The sequence below is a fragment of the Heterocephalus glaber genome, unplaced genomic scaffold (assembly GCF_053883595.1).
Source record: "Heterocephalus glaber isolate CG9 unplaced genomic scaffold, H.glaber_assembly_v1.0 deba00001781, whole genome shotgun sequence".
NCBI classification, from domain to species: Eukaryota; Metazoa; Chordata; class Mammalia; order Rodentia; family Bathyergidae; genus Heterocephalus; species Heterocephalus glaber.
Genome location: NW_028258467.1, coordinates 4,285,540 through 4,301,991, shown reverse-complemented (window position 1 = coordinate 4,301,991; position 16,452 = coordinate 4,285,540). Strand labels below are relative to the sequence as shown.

The following is a 16,452-nucleotide window of genomic DNA, read 5'->3' as shown; positions in this document are numbered from 1 at the left end:
GCCTGCGCTAGTGCTGCTCGCAATGGATTCCAACCGCTAATTTAGGATCCCTGAGCCCAGCCGACTGACCCTGAGCGGCCCGGAGGCGAGAGAGCAACAATTTGTCCGCGTCTCGGGCCGCTTCGGCGGCTGGACGTAGCAGAGGAGCAGCCGGCCGACTGGCGCCTCCGGCTTCCAATTGCAGACTGGATTTTAAGCCTGCCCAGTACGTGCGGTGGTGTCCACGGGTCTCCAGGAGCAGTCTTCCGCTCAGCCCTGTGAGAAACCGACTGTCCATTGTGAATTACATCGCCAGGGCGAAGGGAAACCTGGAGAGCCGGCTCTTGTGCTAGGCTTAGCTTCTCCATTCTCTCCACCAGGGTCAGTGGCTAAGTAGAAGCTTCAAAGGATTGTAAGTCGTGCCAAACAGTAACCGTTTATTGACCACATGCTTATGTGCGGTTGGATTCTCACAGGACAAAATTGATGTACATATAAAGGCACCGATGTCAGTTAAATCACTTGTCACCCAGCTGCCTTGTGCCACGTAGCACACAGGCACATATAGGTCCATTTCGGGAAAACCTTGTTCAGACTTATGACTTGAATCTCCTAAAATCATTTTTATATTTTTAGATATTCCTGTTTCCAGCGACTATAAATTATAACCTTGACAACACTTCTCTGGCATTTATTCTGTGATCTCATCCAATTTAATCAATTTATTAAAAATGTATTTCCCCTAAGCCCTTTTCTGTTCTAAGGGAGTAATATTCTACCCACCTCAAAATAATGGTTGAATGGCTGGGGATTTAGCTCAATGGCTCTGGCGCCTGCCTCGAAAGCACAAGATCCCGAGTTCGATCCCTTGTACCAAAAACTAAAAAATAATAATAATGGGGTGAAGGTTAAGTGAACTAAGAGATGTACAAGATGCATAGAACATTTGTACCAGTAAATATCAGTGTTTTGTTTTGAAACCAGGTTCTGCAAAATTGCCCAGGCTGGCCTCCTACTTGGAATCTTCCTGTTTCAGCCACCTGAGTAGCTGGGATTACAGGCATCCACCAGGTGCCTGACTTTACTAGGTGCTAATAATGCACAGCAAGTTCCTGAACACTTACCTAGCTGACACACACACACAAAGTTATACGAGAGGCCCAGGGTTCAATCCTCAGCACAAATAATTAAAAAGCCACTTGGAAGTTTATTGCAGAATTTGTGGTGTGGGGATGTTTGAGAAATACACATACCTTGAGATGGGAAGAATGAGGTATTAATCATTTGTTATCTAAGGTCCTTTTGATTTTAGGGTATTCACAGATACTTACAGGTGAATGAACTTTCCAGGTATATCAGTCAATGCTTCCTAGAGAAACAGGTTTAATGCTAGATATACAAATATACAAGAATTTACAAGGGCCAGGGATTTAGTTCAGTGGTTTTGCCTCCTGCTGTGCAAGCGCAAGGACCTGAGTTCAATCCCTGGTACCAAAAAAAAAGAAAAAGAAAAAAAGAATTTACAAGATTGGCCTACAATGGCTGCCCAAAGTGTCAGGTGTGGAAGAGTTCAAAAGGGCTGTCTGTGGACTAGAGATCCAAAGGATCCAGTCAAAGTCCTGGACCTCACTATAGTGTCCCATGCAAATCTGTATCAGGAGGCCAGAGGGTCTGCGATGGAAGGCTGAAGTATTTGTGCTGGAAGCCAGGAGACAGCGTCCAAGGTGAAGGTGAAGACTGGAGCTCTTCTGAAGAAACAGAAGCAAGCCTTCCTTCTTCATTTCCCTTTTATTCCATTCAGGTGACGACCCTATTGGTTGGTGCCACTTGCACCCAGGGTGGGTCTTCTATCTTTCCCAAATCCCTTCAGACACACTCAGAACTATGCTGATCCAATTTAGTTGGGTGTTTCTTACTTAAGTTGACAATCAGTTAACTATCACACCAGGTTATTTAAAATTACAGAAAATATTCCATTTCTTTGTATCCTATCTATATGCAGAAGGAAGAATAACTGGAATTTGGGAATAGGATTATAGGCCAGCAGTTTTATCTTATCAGGGTTCACTTGGGAGGTTTTTTAACCTGAGATCAATAAAATTCAAGAGTAGTACTGTCCAATAGAACTTTCTGAGATGGGAGCTATTAGGCACTAAGAGTTGTTAGGTGTACAAAGTGTCTACCATGTAAGTGGCACGTTTAGATGGTCCATGGGTGGATTAGGTGATTTTTAAAATATTTTGACATTGTATGTAAAATAGCATGTGGACTTGTGTTTTCTAGAAAATTGGTCCATAGCTATGATAAAGTTCCCAAAACCATCAAAAGATTAAGAACTGCTTCTTTAGGGCTTTGGTAAAAAGCAATTCAAGGGAAATAAGTATGCCCTCTAGAAATCATGAAAGATATTACCTTCTTTTTTTTTTTGGTACTGGGGATCGAACTCAGGGCTTTGCGCTTGCACAGCAGGTGGTGAAACCACTGAGCTAAATCCCCGGCCCCAGATACTACATTCTTATATTTTTTTGTATTTATCTGTAGGTGTGTGGGGGGGTTTTTGACAGTTACAAAGAAAAATATTTGAATGTCATATAATGAACCTCTACTACTCCTGGTTTTAGGTCGCAGGGATACTTGATTCTAGGGCTGGTTTCAGTCTTTACCTAGGTCTTATAGATTCCTTGGCATCAAGGGAGCAGGTTTTTGTGCCTGGTTTTCAAAATGACATTTGATGAAATTTACAGTATTGATACTTTCAAGTCACTCAGAGTGGTGGCATGCACCTGTAGTCCCACCTAACTCAGGAGCCTGAGGTAGAAAGATCAGTTGAGCCCTGGAGTCCAAATCCAGCCTGGACAATATTGGCAACACCCCACCTCAAAAAATTAAGTTTGGAGGGTACTGGGGGCCAGCTCAGTGGCAGAGAATATGCTTAACATGTGCAAGGCCCTGAGTTCAATCCGCAACACCAAGAACAGACAACAACTTTCCAGTCTGTTCTGTAGGGTAGGCACATTCTGAAATGCTAATTTTTCTCAGGACCCCCACCCCATCCAGGCTTTTTGTCACTCTAAGTCTTTGCTACTAGCCACTCTCACTGGTTTTGGTTTCTTCACACTTTCACTTGACTACAGTTTTCCTTTGATCTATGACTTACGGTTTTTTACCTATACCACACCATTCTGTAATCCCACTCTTGAAATCTAATCATATGAAAATAGTGAATTTAAATGGCATTAATTTGAAATGCACTTTATTGTTATTAATCTAAACTATATTGCTTCTTTCCCACGAAAATATATAAAATAAGGCATTCTGCTCCACTTCTTGCATTTTGGTAAAATGTTCTGAAATTTAAATTTTCATTTGGGTCAACATTAACCAAACCATTTTGCTAATATTGTTTGATAATGTTAGAAACGTTTTCCTCTGTTTGTATCTTAAATCCCAGTTTACCAACCAATCTTTTATGGCAGACCAGTAAACTTTGTCAGACACAAGGAATGAGAGGAAGGGGCTTGGAAAGAGGCTGCCAACTGGTACTTGGAAGGAAGTAATGGTCACAGCAGGAGAACTAACTGGAGGAAACTAGCATACTGTAGGGAACAGGGAAAGAGGACGTTATAACCTCTGCAGTAAGTCCTAGTGTCCTTCGAGACATGATAGCACAAGGCGAATTAATACATAGACAGAAAATGAGACTTAGAGAAGAAGCTGAGCTTTGGGCCTGATCTATGCTGCTCTGGGGGGCAAAGACCCCAGACCTGGAGTTTACCACACCTTTATTCAGAACATCAGCAGAAACAAAAGTAGCAAATGACTCAGAGGGTGCTGCGTTGATCCTAGAACAATGGGAAACTATGCAGTTGAAGATTTGGTTCCTCCCAGGACATCTCTAGCTGGTGTGGCCCTGCCCTGGAGCATCACATCAAGGGATCATTGAGGTCTTAGCTGTGACCGGAGGTGAAAATGGAGTTATGTCTCAATATGCTGTAGCTGGCCTGTAGACAGGAAAACTAGGCCCTAATCATGATTTAATTATGAAATGATTTTTCCCAAAAATCATGTAGAATTGCTCCCAACAGCATACTAGTCTTTTGGGGGGGGGTACCAGGGATTGAACTTGGGGGACCTTGCGCTTACAAGGCAGGTGGCGGAACCCTTGAGCTAAATTCCCAGCCCCAGTATACTAGTCTTTGTATTGCTGGAATCAGTTACATAGTGTTGGTTAATATGAAAATAACTCACTTCTACACTTCAGCTAAACAAACATATAGACTGTTTTTGCTGCTATTCAACCAACTTTATTTCAGATACCAATTTTTTTTTTTCTGATACTGGGGATTGAACTCAGGACCCTGCAGTTGTGAGGCAGGTGGCAGCACCACTGAGCTAAATACCCAACCCTCAGATACCAATTTTAATTTGGGAATCTCATATCTGAAAATAACAAAGGACAGAGTTCCAGCTCAGAACTGTTCATCCTCCGCCAGATGGTTCCACTGCCTGCCTCACAAGCCCAAGGCCCCGAGTTCAATCCCTGGTACCAACCCCCCTCAAAAAAACAAAAAACAAAACAAAAAAACCCCTCATTCTTAAATATCCTGTGTATACTAAATATTAATATTTGTAAAAATTAAATCAAGAACTATGTTGAGTAGTTCTTGGAAACCAGGAACATATAGAACATTATATGGATATGTCTAGTTATGAGTATTTTTAAAAGATAAGGACAAAAATCATTACAACCTCTAAGTACTAAAAAGACTAAATGAAATATGATTACATGTAGACTCTAAACATAAATAAACTTTTAAAAAAATACCAGCATATTTTATTTTTATTCTTTGTTGTTTAATGTTAAAAACCATTAAAGCTATGAATTTTACTCTGTAGCATTAGTTACATCCCATAAATTTCTAGGAAATATTCTCTTCACAATTGATTTCATGATAATTTACATTGCAGGTTTTATTTTCTCCTTGGCCCCCACTGACCCTATTAATAAAACATAAACACTTCAGTAAGTCTGGAAAGTCATGTTTGTTAGAGACTTGTTCAACTGGTCTAGCTGTTCAAGAAAATTTCCCTCCTAATTTTTTTTACATTCATTAGAACATAAAATTTTTTATGTTTATGTTTTGAATATTTGAGTTTTCTTGTAGACATATTCAATAAAACTTGTTAGGTACCTGAAAGCCTTAAGAAACAAGGACTCTAGAATAGTCTTGGACCTCTCAGGTATTTACATATCTTTGGAAGCATCATTGTTAAATTGTATTCAGCTTCGGTGGGTTTTTCTTCTTGTTAACTTTTTTTCATTTGGCCCGTGTTAGGCAACTGGATAACTTCAGGGTACTATTCCAATAGTGTTAGTCAACTTTCTATTACTGTAATAAAAACCCTTGAGATAATCAACTTAGAAAGAGAGAAGGTTTATTCATGGTTTCAGAAGGTCATGATTGATTGGCCCCATTATTTTTGAGTGTGCAGCAAGACAAGCACATCACTGTGGGGAACACTGGCAGAGCAAAACCATTTATCTATTTGCTGGGAAACAAAAGAGGAAGTGGAGGGGCCTGGAGTCCTGCTGTCCCCTTCAAGGACACACTCCTATTGATCTGAAGATCTCACTAGGCCCCACCTCTTATGGCTCTACCACCTTTAAGGGAGCAAACCTTTAACAAATGGGCCTTCCAGATCTAAACCATAGAACTCACCCAAGTAGTCTGATAGCATTGCCCATGCTACAAAGACATGTAGGATACTCACATGCTGTCTAGCACAGTTAAAGTGCTCAATACATGTCTGCTTCAAGCCAAAGTGTCTTCCAAGTCGTGTGGTGGTGCATGCCTGTAATCATAGCAGCTGAGGCAGGAGGATCACTTTATTTTTTTTGGTACGGGGGATCAAACTTGGGACCTTGCACTTCCAAGGCAGGCGCTGGAACCACTGAACTAAATCCCCAGCCCCGGAGGATCACTTTAGCTCAGCAGTTTAAGGCCAGCCTAGACAACAAGACTGTCTCATCAAAACAAAACAAACTTTTAAAACTCTTCTAGGACAACAGCAAGATCCTGTTTAAAAAAAAAAAAATTTAAAGGGGTAGGATGTTCAGCAATAGAATACCCTTGGGTTTGATCCCCAGCACCTCCCTCCTCATGTTATCCATTGCAGTTCCAAAGTTATAATTACTGGTATTTTGACACTGTCCCCTCCCCTAATTAGCCTTAGAAATGTTTTCTATAGTCTTTGATCTCAAATATTATTTTTGACTCAATCATACTCACTTAATCATTTCCAACAGCTTTAGGAATTATTTCCAGCTACAGGTTTCTATGGAGGATTGCCCTTGGGGTGGTGGTGGGATGTCCACTATTTTCCCAGCAGCAGCCCTTGGACACTATGTGTGAAGACACTTTCTGCAGTGCAGCAGGAGAAATGTCACCCAAGTTTGGCTCAGTGCTGCCCTGAGGGTGAAGGTATTTGTCCAAACCACCAAAACTGTTCTGTGTAATCAGGCTCTCAGTCATTTCAGTTTATCTCAATCACATTTTAAAATTTTTAGCTTCTGCTCTACAGCTTCAGAGGAATCCAGGCATGAGACTTTATGTACTAGTTAAAGAAGAGGCTGTGTCTACACAAATTTGATTCCTGCGGTGTATGTGTGCACTTGTGTTGGAGTTAGGTCCAGGATACATTTCCTTCAGTATTGGCTCAAAGTTCCTTATATGACTTGTGAATTTAAATTCAATCCACTAACTTGCTATGGACACAGCCTGCTTTCAAGAATCACTTTCCTAAGCCTCTGGACCCCAAGGAAACAATATCTCACTTAATGAGTTTTTTAATTTTTTTGTAATAAAAACAATGGAACAAAATATGAAATTTCTCTAACAGCTTGACATTTTTTCTGTTTTGTCTTATTTTAGGATGAGAATATATTTATAGACTATGTTTCATGTGTCAAAACTTAAGTGCTCACTGAAATACAATGTGTAGAAGACCTAAGAGTGGAAAAATTAATCTCCATCCCAATTGTACTAGAGACAGCCATGTTATTTCTTGCATTTCTCTTCAGATATTTAATTTTTATATTTACCCTGTTATTTACAAACAAGGAATCATACTGTTCACATTGCCATAAATATGCTCTTTTCATTTATATATAATAATTGCAATATAAATGCCATCTGCACATAGTGCTCAAATCCACCACTGTTTTCACACTTGACCTTAGCCAAAAGGCCGAGAAGCGATCCACCACTGTTTTCAATGGATGCAGTGTACTCCAAGGAAATGGAGTCAATAAAACTTAATCAGACAGTCTCCTGATGATTTAAATAGCTCACACATGTAACTATTTGGCAGGCAGGGAAATATTCCAAAAGGATGAGGAAGACAAGAAAGTGCCCCTTGTGCTGTAAGATTCATTTGAAAATACACAGAATTTCCATCCTCTCAAGGTGGCAAAAATGAGCTGCAATGGTATAATTGTCACTTACCTGGATAGGAATTGGTTGCCACACATTAATGTCAACACATGTAGGAAATTTTATGGAAATAAATGGAAGCTTCTGTAATTTTGAGCACTTCTCTAACAACAAAACCATATGAAGTTAGATTTTGCAAGTCTAATGAGCTCTTGCAACAGAATTCACAGCCGCTTTTCTTTTTGTCTCTTCCTTTTAGCAATGTATCTTGAGCCATTAATAATTTTTGAGTTTTAATCCAGAAGGTATATTAGAAACCTTTTCAGATTTTTCATCTGATTTGTTCATGCTGATGTAGTTCTGTCAGATACCTTATTTTACCTTACAGATTCTTTATGCACAGGCAGATACTGCTGTATTTAGAAGTTTCTATTTCAGTTTGTTAAAAACTTCAAAACCGATCTGTATCATGTACCAAACTGATTTAAAATAAATCTACATGTTTATTGAAAAAAAAAAAAAAAAAGAAAAGAAAGTGCCCCTCACATTACTAAGCAGGTTAATATAGTCTAGCTGGCTGCCTGGAGAAAGATTGAACCCAGGCCCTTCACACACTGAGCTACATTTCCAGCTCTGTTTTTGTATTTTTAATTTTGAAACAGAGTTTCACTAACTTGCTCAGGCTGAGCTCAAACTGTTGATTCTCTCCTGCCTAAGCCTCCCAGAATGATGGAATTACTGGCATGTGCCATCACACAGCCTAAAAAAGCAGTCTTGATAGGTGGGATTTATTTTTTTTAATTTTATTTTATTGGTACATTTTAGGTATACAATATAATGACATTCATCATTGGAAATTTGCACCTTTACATTATCTCTCTTGGTTATTTTTCCCCCTTTCCCTGCCCTCCCTTCAACCCCTCCATCCATCCCTATTTACAAAGACTTTGTTTCCATTTTTCATTTTCTCATATTCTATTCCCTTCTTTCCTTTCCCCTACCCCTCCCTATTCCTCTTCCCCTTTGCCCCTTTTCTTCCTAGTAAGATTTAAACAGAAATGTTGGAATTAGAAAAAGATTATCTAGTTAAGTGTTCTAAACTTTTTTACGCGCTACCATAAATTTGGATCAAAGGAAGCTTCTTTAAAATGGTTTATTCTTTTTTAAATTCACCAATGTTTTAAAGCTTTCATAGTTTTCCACCTGGAACTTTGTAAATGTTGCAATTAATACAAGGTAAAACTATACACATTGCAGACATCAGTCAAGTAAACAATAATACATACTTTTCAAAAGAACAGTAAAGCCTTAAAGAACTTAAGTTTTTGAACTTAAATACTGTAGAATAAAGACTCCTACTTACATGATTTTGAAAGGTCTGAATGAACTGTAAAATAGTCACTATGTGGTTAAGGATTAAAGAGGCAGAAGGCAAAATGTTTTTAACATAGTGAGAAATGATGGGAGTTAAGAAGTATAAATTTAGTGCCTTCTTGTGTACATTGTTACTCCATTCTCTGCCTAGCAAGGTCCCAAGTTTGATCCTTGGTACAAAAAAAAGAAAGAAAGAAGGGGGGCGGGGAGGAAGGAAGGAAAGAAAGAAAGAGAAAAAGAAAGGATAAGCCACAGAGAGGGAGAAAATATTTGCAAATAATTGTTACCCCATTCTTATTTGGTACATTATAAGATGGCACAGCCCAAAACTTAAATGCAGAAATGAATCCTTTTCAATCCTTTACATCAATATATTCCTATGTGTATCAATTTAAAATGTTTACTGTCTTAAGTGCAGTCAAGGTACAGCATGATTTTAACATGAATCTGTTACTGAACTATTAGGTCACAGTAAACTGATTTAATGTAGAGCAGGTAATTCTTATTTCTTTACTAGTTGCTCTGTTCTTTCTCTTCCACCATGAGCAGATAATCCATAGTTATTCCTATGTCAGCCAGTGGCCAGCCTCCCTCTACTTTCAGAAGTCTTCTGGGAAAGGAAGTGAAAAGGCTGTATAGGGATGTGTGGTACCCGATTTTTATCATCCAGGCAAATAAAACCTGTGAAGTGCAAGACTTAAAAAAACCTCCGCAGGATTCTCCCATTTGGACATCGCAGAGCAACAGTAACTACTTTAGCTGTTTCAGAAGGTTCTTCAGGTAAGTATGGCTGGTCAGCAGGTGGCAGAACTTTGGTTAAAGGATTAGGCAAATTTCATCTCTTAGCGGCTTCTGTGTTTGACGTTTCAAAAGATGTCTGGCCCACATTTTCAAGCACCAAATCTTCATCACCCTCAAGTTTGTGACCACTGGTTAACTTCCAGGTTTCACCCGTCATTTGACAAAAGTGCTCTTCCAGTTTTTCAACTTCATTTCCTGGCAAGGTTTTAAAATGTTCTGTTTATCTACTGGCCTTTTCACTCCGTGCTTCTTGGTTTGTGTTTTTTTTTTTTCTCCTAAATTTTTTTCTGCTCCTCCTCCTCCTCTTCCTTTCCTTCCTTCCTTCCTTCCTTCCTTCCTTCCTTCCTTCCTTCCTTCCTTCCTTCCTCCTCGTCCTCCTCCTCCTCCTCTTGTTCTTCATCATCATCATCTTCTTTTAGATCCCCGGTACCAAAAAAATAAAAAAATAAGCATGATCATCTTCTATCTCTGGGATCCCACGCAGACACAGGAGGGGGAAAGCAGAGAGCAAGCAGATGCCAATGATCAAACGAAATGCCATGGAGGTGGAAGCGCGGGGTCCGGACACGGAGCCCGCCCTTTCTGGTCAGGCCTTCGAGGGAGGGTGGACTTACTGGGTTCTTTTAAACTTTCGTTTTTATTAGTACGTGTTTGCAGTACTCATTGTGAGGAGTTAGTACATGTACATAACACATTCTTTTTACATCCCCTTTCTTGAAGATCCAATATATAAAGCAATTAAAAAGCCGTGTTTGTTTTGGCATGGGAGGTGTTTATTCCCAGAGATCTCTATGAGAAACCGCCAGGAAGTCCACAAATCCTCCCAAATAATATAAGAAATTGCAACTGTACATGAACTCTTCTGAGAAAAAACATTATCTCTATAGTTCAAAGCATTACATTGAATTTTTCAAAAGGAATCACAAAACAAAATCTTGAGTCTGTACTCTAAAGTTCCAAGGGGTGGAATTTGGGAAACTGTTCTTGTCTCAGTTTCTGCCCATTCTATTAGATAATAGCAGTGCTGTTGTTCAGTTTGCTGGTCAATTTTTCCCAGCTTTTTATAATAAGTAGAAATTGCTATTTGCCTGTTTATGGTTTATCCTCCTTTCTCCAAGAGATCAATGCCGTGGGGCCAGGATCTTGCCTGGTGTGTCCCCCCCTCACACTTGGCACATTAAGTGGGGTATGTTGGTTTACAGCTTGGTGCAGTAAACATGAGTAAAGGAGGCTAATTTGGCTGCACTGACTCCACTTCCGGCGAGCCGGAATACCAGCCTACAACCCAGTCACCGGTTTCATATCCCAGGCTCAAAGCTGTTCTGCAAGAGCAGCTATATACTGTATAAGTACTGGTGCTGTCAGTCAGAACGTAGCCCAGCGCCTGCCAGGAGACTTGGCCTTATTGAGCCCGCTCACCTGCTTTCCTATCGTCTGTCTCAGCGTGCCCTCCTTGTCCGGAGGCCTTCTGAAAGATGTGGTTCGGAGTCTCTCGCTCACGTGCGGCGATGGCAGGGTGACCCCGCTGTCCTCTTAGTGCCTCCCCACAGAAATTACTCCGGCTTCCCCTCCTCTGGTGGCATCTGGGTGCGGATCGGACACAGGTCGCTTCTAGTCTGCCCCGGCTCTCCACTGCGTCTCCAGCCATTGGCAGACACTTCCCTAGTCCTGTGGCCGCTTCCCCTGGGGTGCTGGGGAGCTTGAGACCTGTCAAGGGGGCGCGGGAGCGAAAATCGCGTGGCTGGGATCAGGAGGGGGCGCTGCGAGGACCTCGCCAACGACCCTGTGCCTGGCGCGGAGCCAGGCTTCCAAACTCGGGAGGTGGAAGCTGGAAGTCACTCTCTGCGGGTCAGGCACTTCTGCTTATTTTCTCTGAATTTCCCAGACAGAAACTCAGACCTGAGAAGAATCGGGTACCTTGCCCACGTCACACAGCTCCTAAGTCTGCGTCTCGCATTTCCTACCACTTCATGCAGCTTCCAGACCTCTACATAATCACTTTCAAAACAGAGTGATTCATTTTAGTGGTCAATGAAGCACCAGGCAGGGAGGAGCACCTTTGGGGACAAGATTAAGTAAAGGGAATCTCAAAGGGAGCAGTGCCTTCCTGGAATAGAGAAACTGGGTTTTCTTTTCTTTTTTCTTTTTCTTTTTTTTTTTGTACTGGGGATTGAACTCAGGACCTTGCACTTGTGAGGTAGGCAGCAGAACCATTGAGCTAAATCCCCCACCCAGCAACTGGGTTTTCTTATGGCTGTGCTTCCACTGGCTTGTAAACCCTTAAGCTGTGAGGGACTGTATGCCCCAAACCTGGCTGGTAGTTGGGTCTCTGCATTTTTTTTTTCACTTGTAAAAACTGTAAATATAGTTCAAGGTAAAATGAATACCCACTTTCCACCTAGATTTAACAATCAGAATAATGGGTATAGCACATGTGTATAGCACTTTATAATTTACAAAGCTCCTTAACACTGCCGTATTGCAAATCAGCTCTAACCAGTGGGCAGTGTGGGAACCTACTGAGAGGCCCATTGTGCAGCCTCTCAGAGCCAATTCCACCTTGGTGTCTGCACCCTACTTTGGAAAGCTGGCTTCCTGTCCCTCCATTTCCATACTGCTCAGAAGGTTGTATTTTGTTCCAGAACTTTGCTAACTGGAATCACAGTTACTAATGATTCTTAACAGGAAGGAGCCTGAGCAGCACAGCTCATTGATCTGAGGTGGATTAGGAGGGAAGATTGCATAAAGTTGAGAATTAGGTCCTACAAAAGTGTTTTGTTGCCTACAGGATTCAACACCCAGTCCTTAAGGTAGCATAAATGGCCCTTCGTAGAATCTGGCCCAAAGCAGTGGTGTCTTGATGCTTCTTTACACCCCACTTCCATCCCCATCATCTGATCTATCCATGGTCCTGTTGGCTCTGCCTTTGGGATTACTCAGAATTTGATGCCTCTGTGCAGGTTCAAGGCCCTACTGCCCTTGTTCTAGCAGTACATTGTTTTTTTGTCTCTTTATTCCACCTTTTCTCCTCCGCTGTCTCTTCTTCCTTCAAAAGTTAGTTTTTCTTTTAAAGTATTAGGCAGAACTATGTCATTTGTTTGTTCAAACTCTCCAGTGACCCCTCATTTTTGAGGAAGAGCCAAATCCTTATTGTGAAGTGGAAGCCCCACTTAATCCACCTCCCTCTTCAAGCATTATTCTTTCTCAATCACTAAGCATGCAGTTCCTCTAGGACTCTTACACAAATTCTAGAAGCAGCTGAAGCTTGCTCATTTCCAAAATGAATTTGTGCCTCACTATTTTCACTTCGTTAGGTCTCTGTTGAAGCACACGGCCTTCTTCAACTACCCTATTTAAAATACTAGTTCCCTGCACTCACTAACCTCCTTATTCTGCTGTGGGTTTGTCAACTTCCTCATAACTCATAATACATAATGTATCTGTTTGTTTATTATGGTCCACACTTCCCCATAAGACTGCACTGTGAAGGAGCTTTATTTTATTCACTTTTGTAGCCACAGTAGGAAGAAGGACGTCTGGTACATGGGAGATTCTCAATAAGTATGAATTAAATTAGTGGCTCTGAGCTACTCCTTCCCAGCTATGTTTGTTTTCAGCATGTCAATTAACACCCTTAAGAAAGTGGCCAACTATTCCAGTTTTCCCAGGACTGAAGGAATTCTCAGAATAACAGATTTCTAGCACTAATTTCCCTGCAAGTTGCATCTTGGTCCCAGACAAATGTGTAGGTCACCCTACCTCCAAGCCAAGGTTTCCTCATCTAGTAAAAAAAAAGAGAGAAAGCAAGCAAGCAACCATGGTGGCTGTCTTAGCTACTTTCTCATTGCTGGGACAAAGAGAAAAGAGGAAAGGTTTATTTTCACTTACAATTTGTAAAGGTTTCAATCCACAGTCAGCTGGCTTCAAGGCAGGGCAGCATGGCAGAGGGGCATAGCAGAGGAGAAACTGTCCATGGCAGGGCAGGCAGGAGGCAGGAAGCATTCCTTTTCCTTTTATTCCATTCAGGCTACAAGCTCATTGGTTGGTTCCTCCCACACCCAGGGGGGCCTTTCCATTATCTATACTCAGAACTATGCTAAACCAATCAGTGGACTAACTTAGTTATCATACACCCTTAATCCATATTTATACCCCCTAGATCTAGCCACCTCCAAAAAGCCCCACCTATGAGCACAGGAAGCTTTGGGCAGATATCTAAATACAAGTCATAATAATGGTGCATGCGTATAATCCCTGCATTCTGGGAGGTAGAGGCAAGAGGATCACAAGTTCAATCCCAGCCTGGGCAGTTTAACAATTTAGTGAGACCCTGAATAAAATATTCAAAAAGAAAAAAAAATGCTGCTGTAGGTCCATGCCGACACCCTGGGTTTGCTACATAGTAGCAGTGTGTGGGGGGGACATATGTGCAAAATGGAAGGCCTACAATATAATACATCACAGGCACTATAAGTATGAGTTGTAGCTCTGTTTTGACAGCCTGTCTCTCAGGCTTCAGCTACAAATAATAGCCTGTAAGCCCTACTGAGTCTAAGACTTTGCTTAGGTCAATTGTTCAGCCTGTGCATTTTAAGGCTTCCATTTTGTTTTGTCCATTTTGATTCAGCTGTTTGGGTGTATCAGAGTATGTTTTGTCTTTTGATAAGGCCCTTTTGACATGGACATTTAGACTCTGGCGTTTAAAAAAGAATCACTACACTAGGGATAAAGCTGAGTAATACAGTGCTTGCCTAGCACGCACAAGGCCTGGGGTTAGATTTCTAGAACTGAAGTAAAAAAGTTAAAAAGAAAATAATTATTCTCTTAGGTTCTAAATTTTTTATCAAGTACTGTGCAAAACATGACACTGAAGTGAGGACTGGTGTTCAGAGTTAGGAGCCAGCAGGCAGATAAACTGTGAAAGATCACCAGGCATTTCTTACCAGCTTGCTCGCCATGGAGAAGGCTTTTGAGTAACTCTAAGTAACTCTAATCTATTCATTGCTTGGGAATTCACCTCAAACTTGAGTGGTTAGCCTCTAACAGTCTCAGACTTTGCTCTTCCATCTAAATATCTTAGGAACTGTGCAAGGGGGAGTTTGGCTCACAGAGACTCACTATTCTCAGTTCTAGATCAACAACTTTCCCATTCTTCTTCTTTTTTTTTTTTTTTTTGGTACAGGGAATCGAGCTCAGGACCTTGCATTTTGCAAGGCAGGCAGCAGCACCACTGAGCTAAATCCCCGGCCCCTTCCCATTATTTTTTTCATTCTCTCAATGACACATATATTTAAATATCATAAACTTTTATTATGTTTTGGGGGACAAGACAGATATTCCCTTAGAGACTAAACTAATTATAAATGGCTTTTTTCAAACTATCATTTTTATTATTATAAAACTAATAATCTTTGTAAAAGTCTCCAAATGGGGTAGGGGATGTAGAACACTTGCCTACCATGTACAAAGCTCTGGGCTTGATCCCCAGTACTGGGGAAAAAAATCCCATAATGATGTTAAAATGGATCTCATAGAAAGGGTAACTCCTGGTAACCAGACATGGAGTAGAGATCAGGGCACCTGAGAATATACTTGGGAGTAGGAGCAGAGGGTGTATCCTTTGTAGCAACTGAACTGGATTTAATTTTATCATGTTGAACCCAAATAAGATTACACATCTGGTGGGAGAGGAATAAGAAAGAAGAGCTCATTACTACTCCCCTCTCATTATAATAAATCAAACATTTAAAATATATCACAAGGGCTATGATCCCATTTTCACATTTCATCATTTAAAAAAATCACCAGAACTTCAAGAAACAAAAGTTTAGTGGGCCTCCCTTTACCTAGAAAGGCCCCAGAAGCATCAAAACACTGCCTCAGAATTGCCCCTGTTGCAAAAGATGTCACTGCAATTGTGAAATATCCTGCTTTAGACTGGAAAGCCCCGTTCCCTGCCCCTATTCTGTCATAGATGCTCAGAGGAGTTTCCTGACCAGACAGGATAGGGTCAAGGGTCCTCAGGAATCCATGGGAGCCTGCCTGTTACTTTATTACCTCACCATTTTTCTTTGGAAGGCAGTGGGAGCCTTTCAAAGTCTGATACAGGAACTGGACACAGCAAGACCCTAGTCAACAACCTGTAGCCTAACCTGAGAATTTCACACATCTACCATCAACACCATAATTATGTATTTGGCTTCACCATTTCTTAGGGAAAATGGGGGTCATCTTCTCATTAGATCTAATGAACTGCATATATCAAATAAAAAAACAAACCCAAAGCACCAAATACTCTGTGAAATATGAAGTACATGGACCAATCTGGCAATAAGTTAAATTCTGTGAACCAGAACTCATCAAAGCCTTGTCATCCCATCAAAGCTAGTCATCCCAGAGGTGTTCATACACCAGACAGGCATCACAATTTTGTAGCTGGCCTGTGGGAGTAGCCCATTCTGAGCCTCAGACATCAGTTAAAAAAATGACATCCATGATCAGTGATGAAGGGTAAAATAACAAATTATAATCCTGCAAGGAAACAATGCTGTGAGGTGGTTTACTAGAGTGAGTTTGTATCCTCATTCTGGGCAAGTCATGAAGTCACTGATTCCTGGCTGTCCATAGAGATAATAAATCCAGCCTTGCAGTGCAGCCCCAGAGATTTTAAAGAGATAATGTTTATAGAACAAGTAGTGCCTGGTGCAGGGTAAGTGCTGTTGAAAAGTTAATTGTGTTATGCACAAAATATCTTTTAGACAAAAATTTCAGGAGTACAGGAAGTTTAAACCAAGATATGCAAATAATGCTAAGTGATAGAAATATCACTGTTTTATAATAACTATTGTAATAATTGATTTTAGAA

General features: G+C 40.9%; 1 pseudogene across 1 annotated transcript; it reads right to left on the bottom strand.

The window, feature by feature from the left end:
- Nucleotides 1-8,142: 8,142 nt before the first annotated feature.
- LOC101700627 (UBX domain-containing protein 8 pseudogene) lies at nucleotides 8,143-11,704 on the bottom strand (annotated as a pseudogene). Its single transcript, XR_015447962.1, has 2 exons — nucleotides 11,007-11,704; nucleotides 8,143-9,999 (listed from the first exon to the last, which is right to left on the bottom strand). The product of XR_015447962.1 is annotated as a UBX domain-containing protein 8 pseudogene (transcript).
- Between the last annotated feature and the right edge of the window lie 4,748 nt (nucleotides 11,705-16,452).